This window comes from Tachypleus tridentatus, chromosome 11 (assembly GCF_004210375.1).
Source record: "Tachypleus tridentatus isolate NWPU-2018 chromosome 11, ASM421037v1, whole genome shotgun sequence".
In the NCBI taxonomy this organism is placed as follows: Eukaryota; Metazoa; Arthropoda; class Merostomata; order Xiphosura; family Limulidae; genus Tachypleus; species Tachypleus tridentatus.
This window is the reverse complement of record NC_134835.1, coordinates 14,889,875-14,902,015: the sequence shown is the minus strand read 5'-3', so window position 1 is coordinate 14,902,015 and position 12,141 is coordinate 14,889,875. Positions and strand designations below refer to the sequence as shown.

Sequence of the window (12,141 nt, the reverse complement as noted above, 5' to 3'; positions counted from 1 at the left end):
CCTTTTTGTTCACTCAAGCCTCTGATCAAGAATACGTTTTGGAAGCGTGTTTAATTACCTGACTTGTTTATTTTCGTTCGTTACTTGCACGGATTTTTCCTCTATAGCCGATGGGAAAAGTAGATTAGTTCCTATAACAAAAATGTTTTCCCAAGAGTTTACCAATATAGAAAACTACTATTAAGGCACTTCACTCGAGCCCACCACTTTCTTTCGGGAAGGAAATTTTGTTTTATCTTTAAATCAGAAATTGTGAAAAAAAAATGAAAGGTATCGATCAGCTCTTTGCGAGACGTACCAATTTAAAAGTGAAAAAAAAAAAAAAAATGTCATCATCACCCGGTATTCCCAGGTGGTCACCCTCCCAAGTACTAACCGGGCCCGCCGTTGCTTGGCTTCGGTGATCGGACGAGAACCGGCATTTTCAACGTGGTATGAACGATGACAGTTTAATTCTCTTTCTTATTGGGTGTTTTAAGTATTATCCTAAAAGAAAATCGTTGTTCCAGCTCGAAATTTCGAAGTTGTGAAATATAAAAGATACTTTAGAAATGCACTGTTCCAGGAGGACGCTGGAAAGTGCAGTCTGAGTCCTAATAACACTGGTTTGCGTTACACATCCCCGGAAGTACACGATTGTCATTTCGAGGGGTGGAAACTGTCGCACGCAGGCGTGTGTGCATTGATTGACATGCAACACTTAATTGATCAATTAGGCCTCTGAGAAATTTCTCAAACGGCTTTTAGTCACATCTTATATTGCTTTCCTACTTTCACAAAATCTGGTATTTTCCTCTCGTTACACAGGCCTACATCCCATCACTTACAGACGTGTGCGTAGACTTTAGTATTTCACGCGTGCTTGTGTGAGGAGTAGAATTATTTATTACATTTAATGTTCACCCTTCTTTTATTGGGCATTCGGCTATGCACGTTAATTTACCGGTCTTTATTAATGTGTATTTTAATTTCGATCGGAAGAAGTCGTGTGTACTCGCCTCTTTTTTTTTTTTTTTTTGCCCTTTCAACAAAATAGTATTAAACGCTTGTTACCCTCCTGGGAGAGCGCCTCAGAAGTCGCTGTTTTCTCTCTAGCTAAAGAAGTGTGTGGATGTTGATCAGAGTACATTGCTAAAAATGGGAATAATTCTCTGACGTTACAGAAACAGAACGAGAGTAAAGGAACAGGGTGTGTGTTTTCAACAGTTATTATCGATGCACCTGTCACACTCGGTTCCTACCGTTCGCGAGTCGGAAGCGTGCCACGTACAAAGTTGCTTCCTATCTAAAGACGTTTCCTTCACTTTTGCTTTCACTGCTATATATTTTCAAAATTTGCTTTTACTCTTTTGTAACTTTTGTTCCTGCTTCTTTTATGCCACAATAGCAAAGACTCTTGTCGTTATTGGAAAGTTAATTTTCAATAAAGTACGTGCACATAAAATACGTACAAGCATTTGTTTTTTTAAAAAAGGTGAGCAATCGTCATGTGTCTCCGAGTGAAGTCTCTCTCTGCCGGTTATATTTCTAGACAAAGTAGTTTTATCCAAAACATAGCGAACGTTATGTAAGGAAACTCGAATGTTTAGTCGCGTCGCCCTTTCTGTGCAGCAGACTGACTCCTCGACAGTTGCTTTTGCTCAGGTAAAACAGCACGAGCGAGACAATACTGTGAAGTAGGAACACGTTTCAAATTTCGTCTGCATATAAGACTGCCTCAGATTAATGTGGGCTGGATCTACTCGTTAAGGGAGTTTCTCTTTTGTAGATCTTGGGCATTTCGAAGATCGACCCGCGAAGATAGTTTATTTCGTTTCTCTCCAATATGCGTCTGAACGGAGGGGTTTGGTTAAAAGTGAAATAGAACGCGGCTCACGCCACCTGCTAAGAGAGCTACTACTTTTCTTGACGATCGCAGGAAATGATAGTTTGAATTCCTTTTTTGTTCACTCAAGCCTCTGATCAAGAATACGTTTTGGAAGCGTGTTTAATTACCTGACTTGTTTATTTTCGTTCGTTACTTGCACGGATTTTTCCTCTATAGCCGATGGGAAAAGTAGATTAGTTCCTATAACAAAAATGTTTTCCCAAGAGTTTACCAATATAGAAAACTACTATTAAGGCACTTCACTCGAGCCCACCACTTTCTTTCGGGAAGGAAATTTTGTTTTTATCTTTTAAATCAGAAATTGTGAAAAAAAATGAAAGGTATCGATCAGCTCTTTGCGAGACGTACCAATTTAAAAGTGAAAAAAAATATAAAAAAAAATGTCATCATCACCCGGTATTCCCAGGTGGTCACCCTCCCAAGTACTAACCGGGCCCGCCGTTGCTTGGCTTCGGTGATCGGACGAGAACCGGCATTTTCAACGTGGTATGAACGATGACAGTTTAATTCTCTTTCTTATTGGGTGTTTTAAGTATTATCCTAAAAGAAAATCGTTGTTCCAGCTCGAAATTTCGAAGTTGTGAAATATAAAAGATACTTTAGAAATGCACTGTTCCAGGAGGACGCTGGAAAGTGCAGTCTGAGTCCTAATAACACTGGTTTGCGTTACACATCCCCGGAAGTACACGATTGTCATTTCGAGGGGTGGAAACTGTCGCACGCAGGCGTGTGTGCATTGATTGACATGCAACACTTAATTGATCAATTAGGCCTCTGAGAAATTTCTCAAACGGCTTTTAGTCACATCTTATATTGCTTTCCTACTTTCACAAAATCTGGTATTTTCCTCTCGTTACACAGGCCTACATCCCATCACTTACAGACGTGTGCGTAGACTTTAGTATTTCACGCGTGCTTGTGTGAGGAGTAGAATTATTTATTACATTTAATGTTCACCCTTCTTTTATTGGGCATTCGGCTATGCACGTTAATTTACCGGTCTTTATTAATGTGTATTTTAATTTCGATCGGAAGAAGTCGTGTGTACTCGCCTCTTTTTTTTTTTTTTGCCCTTTCAACAAAATAGTATTAAACGCTTGTTACCCTCCTGGGAGAGCGCCTCAGAAGTCGCTGTTTTCTCTCTAGCTAAAGAAGTGTGTGGATGTTGATCAGAGTACATTGCTAAAAATGGGAATAATTCTCTGACGTTACAGAAACAGAACGAGAGTAAAGGAACAGGGTGTGTGTTTTCAACAGTTATTATCGATGCACCTGTCACACTCGGTTCCTACCGTTCGCGAGTCGGAAGCGTGCCACGTACAAAGTTGCTTCCTATCTAAAGACGTTTCCTTCACTTTTGCTTTCACTGCTATATATTTTCAAAATTTGCTTTTACTCTTTTGTAACTTTTGTTCCTGCTTCTTTTATGCCACAATAGCAAAGACTCTTGTCGTTATTGGAAAGTTAATTTTCAAAAAGTACGTGCACATAAAATACGTACAAGCATTTGTTTTTTAAAAAAGGTGAGCAATCGTCATGTGTCTCCGAGTGAAGTCTCTCTCTGCCGGTTATATTTCTAGACAAAGTAGTTTTATCCAAAACATAGCGAACGTTATGTAAGGAAACTCGAATGTTTAGTCGCGTCGCCCTTTCTGTGCAGCAGACTGACTCCTCGACAGTTGCTTTTGCTCAGGTAAAACAGCACGAGCGAGACAATACTGTGAAGTAGGAACACGTTTCAAATTTCGTCTGCATATAAGACTGCCTCAGATTAATGTGGGCTGGATCTACTCGTTAAGGGAGTTTCTCTTTTGTAGATCTTGGGCATTTCGAAGATCGACCCGCGAAGATAGTTTATTTCGTTTCTCTCCAATATGCGTCTGAACGGAGGGGTTTGGTTAAAGTGAAATAGAACGCGGCTCACGCCACCTGCTAAGAGAGCTACTACTTTTCTTGACGATCGCAGGAAATGATAGTTTGAATTCCTTTTTGTTCACTCAAGCCTCTGATCAAGAATACGTTTTGGAAGCGTGTTTAATTACCTGACTTGTTTATTTTCGTTCGTTACTTGCACGGATTTTTCCTCTATAGCCGATGGGAAAAGTAGATTAGTTCCTATAACAAAATGTTTTCCCAAGAGTTTACCAATATAGAAAACTACTATTAAGGCACTTCACTCGAGCCCACCACTTTCTTTCGGGAAGGAAATTTTGTTTTTATCTTTTAAATCAGAAATTGTGAAAAAAAAATGAAAGGTATCGATCAGCTCTTTGCGAGACGTACCAATTTAAAAGTGAAAAAAAATAAAAAAAAATGTCATCATCACCCGGTATTCCCAGGTGGTCACCCTCCCAAGTACTAACCGGGCCCGCCGTTGCTTGGCTTCGGTGATCGGACGAGAACCGGCATTTTCAACGTGGTATGAACGATGACAGTTTAATTCTCTTTCTTATTGGGTGTTTTAAGTATTATCCTAAAAGAAAATCGTTGTTCCAGCTCGAAATTTCGAAGTTGTGAAATATAAAAGATACTTTAGAAATGCACTGTTCCAGGAGGACGCTGGAAAGTGCAGTCTGAGTCCTAATAACACTGGTTTGCGTTACACATCCCCGGAAGTACACGATTGTCATTTCGAGGGGTGGAAACTGTCGCACGCAGGCGTGTGTGCATTGATTGACATGCAACACTTAATTGATCAATTAGGCCTCTGAGAAATTTCTCAAACGGCTTTTAGTCACATCTTATATTGCTTTCCTACTTTCACAAAATCTGGTATTTTCCTCTCGTTACACAGGCCTACATCCCATCACTTACAGACGTGTGCGTAGACTTTAGTATTTCACGCGTGCTTGTGTGAGGAGTAGAATTATTTATTACATTTAATGTTCACCCTTCTTTTATTGGGCATTCGGCTATGCACGTTAATTTACCGGTCTTTATTAATGTGTATTTTAATTTCGATCGGAAGAAGTCGTGTGTACTCGCCTCTTTTTTTTTTTTTGCCCTTTCAACAAAATAGTATTAAACGCTTGTTACCCTCCTGGGAGAGCGCCTCAGAAGTCGCTGTTTTCTCTCTAGCTAAAGAAGTGTGTGGATGTTGATCAGAGTACATTGCTAAAAAATGGGAATAATTCTCTGACGTTACAGAAACAGAACGAGAGTAAAGGAACAGGGTGTGTGTTTTCAACAGTTATTATCGATGCACCTGTCACACTCGGTTCCTACCGTTCGCGAGTCGGAAGCGTGCCACGTACAAAGTTGCTTCCTATCTAAAGACGTTTCCTTCACTTTTGCTTTCACTGCTATATATTTTCAAAATTTGCTTTTACTCTTTTGTAACTTTTGTTCCTGCTTCTTTTATGCCACAATAGCAAAGACTCTTGTCGTTATTGGAAAGTTAATTTTCAAAAAGTACGTGCACATAAAATACGTACAAGCATTTGTTTTTTAAAAAAGGTGAGCAATCGTCATGTGTCTCCGAGTGAAGTCTCTCTCTGCCGGTTATATTTCTAGACAAAGTAGTTTTATCCAAAACATAGCGAACGTTATGTAAGGAAACTCGAATGTTTAGTCGCGTCGCCCTTTCTGTGCAGCAGACTGACTCCTCGACAGTTGCTTTTGCTCAGGTAAAACAGCACGAGCGAGACAATACTGTGAAGTAGGAACACGTTTCAAATTTCGTCTGCATATAAGACTGCCTCAGATTAATGTGGGCTGGATCTACTCGTTAAGGGAGTTTCTCTTTTGTAGATCTTGGGCATTTCGAAGATCGACCCGCGAAGATAGTTTATTTCGTTTCTCTCCAATATGCGTCTGAACGGAGGGGTTTGGTTAAAAGTGAAATAGAACGCGGCTCACGCCACCTGCTAAGAGAGCTACTACTTTTCTTGACGATCGCAGGAAATGATAGTTTGAATTCCTTTTTGTTCACTCAAGCCTCTGATCAAGAATACGTTTTGGAAGCGTGTTTAATTACCTGACTTGTTTATTTTCGTTCGTTACTTGCACGGATTTTTCCTCTATAGCCGATGGGAAAAGTAGATTAGTTCCTATAACAAAATGTTTTCCCAAGAGTTTACCAATATAGAAAACTACTATTAAGGCACTTCACTCGAGCCCACCACTTTCTTTCGGGAAGGAAATTTTGTTTTTATCTTTTAAATCAGAAATTGTGAAAAAAAAATGAAAGGTATCGATCAGCTCTTTGCGAGACGTACCAATTTAAAAGTGAAAAAAAATAAAAAAAAATGTCATCATCACCCGGTATTCCCAGGTGGTCACCCTCCCAAGTACTAACCGGGCCCGCCGTTGCTTGGCTTCGGTGATCGGACGAGAACCGGCATTTTCAACGTGGTATGAACGATGACAGTTTAATTCTCTTTCTTATTGGGTGTTTTAAGTATTATCCTAAAAGAAAATCGTTGTTCCAGCTCGAAATTTCGAAGTTGTGAAATATAAAAGATACTTTAGAAATGCACTGTTCCAGGAGGACGCTGGAAAGTGCAGTCTGAGTCCTAATAACACTGGTTTGCGTTACACATCCCCGGAAGTACACGATTGTCATTTCGAGGGGTGGAAACTGTCGCACGCAGGCGTGTGTGCATTGATTGACATGCAACACTTAATTGATCAATTAGGCCTCTGAGAAATTTCTCAAACGGCTTTTAGTCACATCTTATATTGCTTTCCTACTTTCACAAAATCTGGTATTTTCCTCTCGTTACACAGGCCTACATCCCATCACTTACAGACGTGTGCGTAGACTTTAGTATTTCACGCGTGCTTGTGTGAGGAGTAGAATTATTTATTACATTTAATGTTCACCCTTCTTTTATTGGGCATTCGGCTATGCACGTTAATTTACCGGTCTTTATTAATGTGTATTTTAATTTCGATCGGAAGAAGTCGTGTGTACTCGCCTCTTTTTTTTTTTTTGCCCTTTCAACAAAATAGTATTAAACGCTTGTTACCCTCCTGGGAGAGCGCCTCAGAAGTCGCTGTTTTCTCTCTAGCTAAAGAAGTGTGTGGATGTTGATCAGAGTACATTGCTAAAAAATGGGAATAATTCTCTGACGTTACAGAAACAGAACGAGAGTAAAGGAACAGGGTGTGTGTTTTCAACAGTTATTATCGATGCACCTGTCACACTCGGTTCCTACCGTTCGCGAGTCGGAAGCGTGCCACGTACAAAGTTGCTTCCTATCTAAAGACGTTTCCTTCACTTTTGCTTTCACTGCTATATATTTTCAAAATTTGCTTTTACTCTTTTGTAACTTTTGTTCCTGCTTCTTTTATGCCACAATAGCAAAGACTCTTGTCGTTATTGGAAAGTTAATTTTCAAAAAGTACGTGCACATAAAATACGTACAAGCATTTGTTTTTTAAAAAAGGTGAGCAATCGTCATGTGTCTCCGAGTGAAGTCTCTCTCTGCCGGTTATATTTCTAGACAAAGTAGTTTTATCCAAAACATAGCGAACGTTATGTAAGGAAACTCGAATGTTTAGTCGCGTCGCCCTTTCTGTGCAGCAGACTGACTCCTCGACAGTTGCTTTTGCTCAGGTAAAACAGCACGAGCGAGACAATACTGTGAAGTAGGAACACGTTTCAAATTTCGTCTGCATATAAGACTGCCTCAGATTAATGTGGGCTGGATCTACTCGTTAAGGGAGTTTCTCTTTTGTAGATCTTGGGCATTTCGAAGATCGACCCGCGAAGATAGTTTATTTCGTTTCTCTCCAATATGCGTCTGAACGGAGGGGTTTGGTTAAAGTGAAATAGAACGCGGCTCACGCCACCTGCTAAGAGAGCTACTACTTTTCTTGACGATCGCAGAAATGATAGTTTGAATTCCTTTTTGTTCACTCAAGCCTCTGATCAAGAATACGTTTTGGAAGCGTGTTTAATTACCTGACTTGTTTATTTTCGTTCGTTACTTGCACGGATTTTTCCTCTATAGCCGATGGGAAAAGTAGATTAGTTCCTATAACAAAATGTTTTCCCAAGAGTTTACCAATATAGAAAACTACTATTAAGGCACTTCACTCGAGCCCACCACTTTCTTTCGGGAAGGAAATTTTGTTTTTATCTTTTAAATCAGAAATTGTGAAAAAAAAATGAAAGGTATCGATCAGCTCTTTGCGAGACGTACCAATTTAAAAGTGAAAAAAAATAAAAAAAAATGTCATCATCACCCGGTATTCCCAGGTGGTCACCCTCCCAAGTACTAACCGGGCCCGCCGTTGCTTGGCTTCGGTGATCGGACGAGAACCGGCATTTTCAACGTGGTATGAACGATGACAGTTTAATTCTCTTTCTTATTGGGTGTTTTAAGTATTATCCTAAAAGAAAATCGTTGTTCCAGCTCGAAATTTCGAAGTTGTGAAATATAAAAGATACTTTAGAAATGCACTGTTCCAGGAGGACGCTGGAAAGTGCAGTCTGAGTCCTAATAACACTGGTTTGCGTTACACATCCCCGGAAGTACACGATTGTCATTTCGAGGGGTGGAAACTGTCGCACGCAGGCGTGTGTGCATTGATTGACATGCAACACTTAATTGATCAATTAGGCCTCTGAGAAATTTCTCAAACGGCTTTTAGTCACATCTTATATTGCTTTCCTACTTTCACAAAATCTGGTATTTTCCTCTCGTTACACAGGCCTACATCCCATCACTTACAGACGTGTGCGTAGACTTTAGTATTTCACGCGTGCTTGTGTGAGGAGTAGAATTATTTATTACATTTAATGTTCACCCTTCTTTTATTGGGCATTCGGCTATGCACGTTAATTTACCGGTCTTTATTAATGTGTATTTTAATTTCGATCGGAAGAAGTCGTGTGTACTCGCCTCTTTTTTTTTTTTTGCCCTTTCAACAAAATAGTATTAAACGCTTGTTACCCTCGGGAGAGCGCCTCAGAAGTCGCTGTTTTCTCTCTAGCTAAAGAAGTGTGTGGATGTTGATCAGAGTACATTGCTAAAAAATGGGAATAATTCTCTGACGTTACAGAAACAGAACGAGAGTAAAGGAACAGGGTGTGTGTTTTCAACAGTTATTATCGATGCACCTGTCACACTCGGTTCCTACCGTTCGCGAGTCGGAAGCGTGCCACGTACAAAGTTGCTTCCTATCTAAAGACGTTTCCTTCACTTTTTGCTTTCACTGCTATATATTTTCAAAATTTGCTTTTACTCTTTTGTAACTTTTGTTCCTGCTTCTTTTATGCCACAATAGCAAAGACTCTTGTCGTTATTGGAAAGTTAATTTTCAAAAGTACGTGCACATAAAATACGTACAAGCATTTGTTTTTTTAAAAAAGGTGAGCAATCGTCATGTGTCTCCGAGTGAAGTCTCTCTCTGCCGGTTATATTTCTAGACAAAGTAGTTTTATCCAAAACATAGCGAACGTTATGTAAGGAAACTCGAATGTTTAGTCGCGTCGCCCTTTCTGTGCAGCAGACTGACTCCTCGACAGTTGCTTTTGCTCAGGTAAAACAGCACGAGCGAGACAATACTGTGAAGTAGGAACACGTTTCAAATTTCGTCTGCATATAAGACTGCCTCAGATTAATGTGGGCTGGATCTACTCGTTAAGGGAGTTTCTCTTTTGTAGATCTTGGGCATTTCGAAGATCGACCCGCGAAGATAGTTTATTTCGTTTCTCTCAATATGCGTCTGAACGGAGGGGTTTGGTTAAAGTGAAATAGAACGCGGCTCACGCCACCTGCTAAGAGAGCTACTACTTTTCTTGACGATCGCAGGAAATGATAGTTTGAATTCCTTTTTGTTCACTCAAGCCTCTGATCAAGAATACGTTTTGGAAGCGTGTTTAATTACCTGACTTGTTTATTTTCGTTCGTTACTTGCACGGATTTTTCCTCTATAGCCGATGGGAAAAGTAGATTAGTTCCTATAACAAAATGTTTTCCCAAGAGTTTACCAATATAGAAAACTACTATTAAGGCACTTCACTCGAGCCCACCACTTTCTTTCGGGAAGGAAATTTTGTTTTTATCTTTTAAATCAGAAATTGTGAAAAAAAAATGAAAGGTATCGATCAGCTCTTTGCGAGACGTACCAATTTAAAAGTGAAAAAAAATAAAAAAAAATGTCATCATCACCCGGTATTCCCAGGTGGTCACCCTCCCAAGTACTAACCGGGCCCGCCGTTGCTTGGCTTCGGTGATCGGACGAGAACCGGCATTTTCAACGTGGTATGAACGATGACAGTTTAATTCTCTTTCTTATTGGGTGTTTTAAGTATTATCCTAAAAGAAAATCGTTGTTCCAGCTCGAAATTTCGAAGTTGTGAAATATAAAGATACTTTAGAAATGCACTGTTCCAGGAGGACGCTGGAAAGTGCAGTCTGAGTCCTAATAACACTGGTTTGCGTTACACATCCCCGGAAGTACACGATTGTCATTTCGAGGGGTGGAAACTGTCGCACGCAGGCGTGTGTGCATTGATTGACATGCAACACTTAATTGATCAATTAGGCCTCTGAGAAATTTCTCAAACGGCTTTTAGTCACATCTTATATTGCTTTCCTACTTTCACAAAATCTGGTATTTTCCTCTCGTTACACAGGCCTACATCCCATCACTTACAGACGTGTGCGTAGACTTTAGTATTTCACGCGTGCTTGTGTGAGGAGTAGAATTATTTATTACATTTAATGTTCACCCTTCTTTTATTGGGCATTCGGCTATGCACGTTAATTTACCGGTCTTTATTAATGTGTATTTTAATTTCGATCGGAAGAAGTCGTGTGTACTCGCCTCTTTTTTTTTTTGCCCTTTCAACAAAATAGTATTAAACGCTTGTTACCCTCCTGGGAGAGCGCCTCAGAAGTCGCTGTTTTCTCTCTAGCTAAAGAAGTGTGTGGATGTTGATCAGAGTACATTGCTAAAAAATGGGAATAATTCTCTGACGTTACAGAAACAGAACGAGAGTAAAGGAACAGGGTGTGTGTTTTCAACAGTTATTATCGATGCACCTGTCACACTCGGTTCCTACCGTTCGCGAGTCGGAAGCGTGCCACGTACAAAGTTGCTTCCTATCTAAAGACGTTTCCTTCACTTTTGCTTTCACTGCTATATATTTTCAAAATTTGCTTTTACTCTTTTGTAACTTTTGTTCCTGCTTCTTTTATGCCACAATAGCAAAGACTCTTGTCGTTATTGGAAAGTTAATTTTCAAAAGTACGTGCACATAAAATACGTACAAGCATTTGTTTTTTTAAAAAAGGTGAGCAATCGTCATGTGTCCCAGTGAAGTCTCTCTCTGCCGGTTATATTTCTAGACAAAGTAGTTTTATCAAAACATAGCGAACGTTATGTAAGGAAACTCGAATGTTTAGTCGCGTCGCCCTTTCTGTGCAGCAGACTGACTCCTCGACAGTTGCTTTTGCTCAGGTAAAACAGCACGAGCGAGACAATACTGTGAAGTAGGAACACGTTTCAAATTTCGTCTGCATATAAGACTGCCTCAGATTAATGTGGGCTGGATCTACTCGTTAAGGGAGTTTCTCTTTTGTAGATCTTGGGCATTTCGAAGATCGACCCGCGAAGATAGTTTATTTCGTTTCTCTCAATATGCGTCTGAACGGAGGGGTTTGGTTAAAGTGAAATAGAACGCGGCTCACGCCACCTGCTAAGAGAGCTACTACTTTTCTTGACGATCGCAGGAAATGATAGTTTGAATTCCTTTTTGTTCACTCAAGCCTCTGATCAAGAATACGTTTTGGAAGCGTGTTTAATTACCTGACTTGTTTATTTTCGTTCGTTACTTGCACGGATTTTTCCTCTATAGCCGATGGGAAAAGTAGATTAGTTCCTATAACAAAATGTTTTCCCAAGAGTTTACCAATATAGAAAACTACTATTAAGGCACTTCACTCGAGCCCACCACTTTCTTTCGGGAAGGAAATTTTGTTTTTATCTTTTAAATCAGAAATTGTGAAAAAAAAATGAAAGGTATCGATCAGCTCTTTGCGAGACGTACCAATTTAAAAGTGAAAAAAAAAAAAAAATGTCATCATCACCCGGTATTCCCAGGTGGTCACCCTCCCAAGTACTAACCGGGCCCGCCGTTGCTTGGCTTCGGTGATCGGACGAGAACCGGCATTTTCAACGTGGTATGAACGATGACAGTTTAATTCTCTTTCTTATTGGGTGTTTTAAGTATTATCCTAAAAGAAAATCGTTGTTCCAGCTCGAAATTTCGAAGTTGTGAAATATAAAAGATACTT

General features: G+C 39.9%; 7 non-coding genes across 7 annotated transcripts; all 7 read right to left on the bottom strand.

Moving 5' to 3' along the window:
- Positions 1-327: 327 nt before the first annotated feature.
- On the bottom strand, positions 328-446 carry LOC143232977 (5S ribosomal RNA). The gene has a single exon (XR_013017934.1). It is a non-coding gene; the product is annotated as a 5S ribosomal RNA (ribosomal RNA).
- Positions 447-2,269: 1,823 nt separating this feature from the next.
- Positions 2,270-2,388, bottom strand: LOC143232976 (5S ribosomal RNA). The gene has a single exon (XR_013017933.1). It is a non-coding gene; the product is annotated as a 5S ribosomal RNA (ribosomal RNA).
- Positions 2,389-4,202: 1,814 nt separating this feature from the next.
- On the bottom strand, positions 4,203-4,321 carry LOC143232975 (5S ribosomal RNA). Its single transcript, XR_013017932.1, has one exon. It is a non-coding gene; the product is annotated as a 5S ribosomal RNA (ribosomal RNA).
- A 1,815-nt stretch (positions 4,322-6,136) lies between these two features.
- Positions 6,137-6,255, bottom strand: LOC143232974 (5S ribosomal RNA). The gene has a single exon (XR_013017931.1). It is a non-coding gene; the product is annotated as a 5S ribosomal RNA (ribosomal RNA).
- A 1,813-nt stretch (positions 6,256-8,068) lies between these two features.
- LOC143232972 (5S ribosomal RNA) lies at positions 8,069-8,187 on the bottom strand. Its single transcript, XR_013017929.1, has one exon. It is a non-coding gene; the product is annotated as a 5S ribosomal RNA (ribosomal RNA).
- Positions 8,188-9,999: 1,812 nt separating this feature from the next.
- LOC143232971 (5S ribosomal RNA) lies at positions 10,000-10,118 on the bottom strand. Its single transcript, XR_013017928.1, has one exon. It is a non-coding gene; the product is annotated as a 5S ribosomal RNA (ribosomal RNA).
- Positions 10,119-11,922: 1,804 nt separating this feature from the next.
- LOC143232970 (5S ribosomal RNA) lies at positions 11,923-12,041 on the bottom strand. Its single transcript, XR_013017927.1, has one exon. It is a non-coding gene; the product is annotated as a 5S ribosomal RNA (ribosomal RNA).
- Positions 12,042-12,141: the final 100 nt, after the last annotated feature.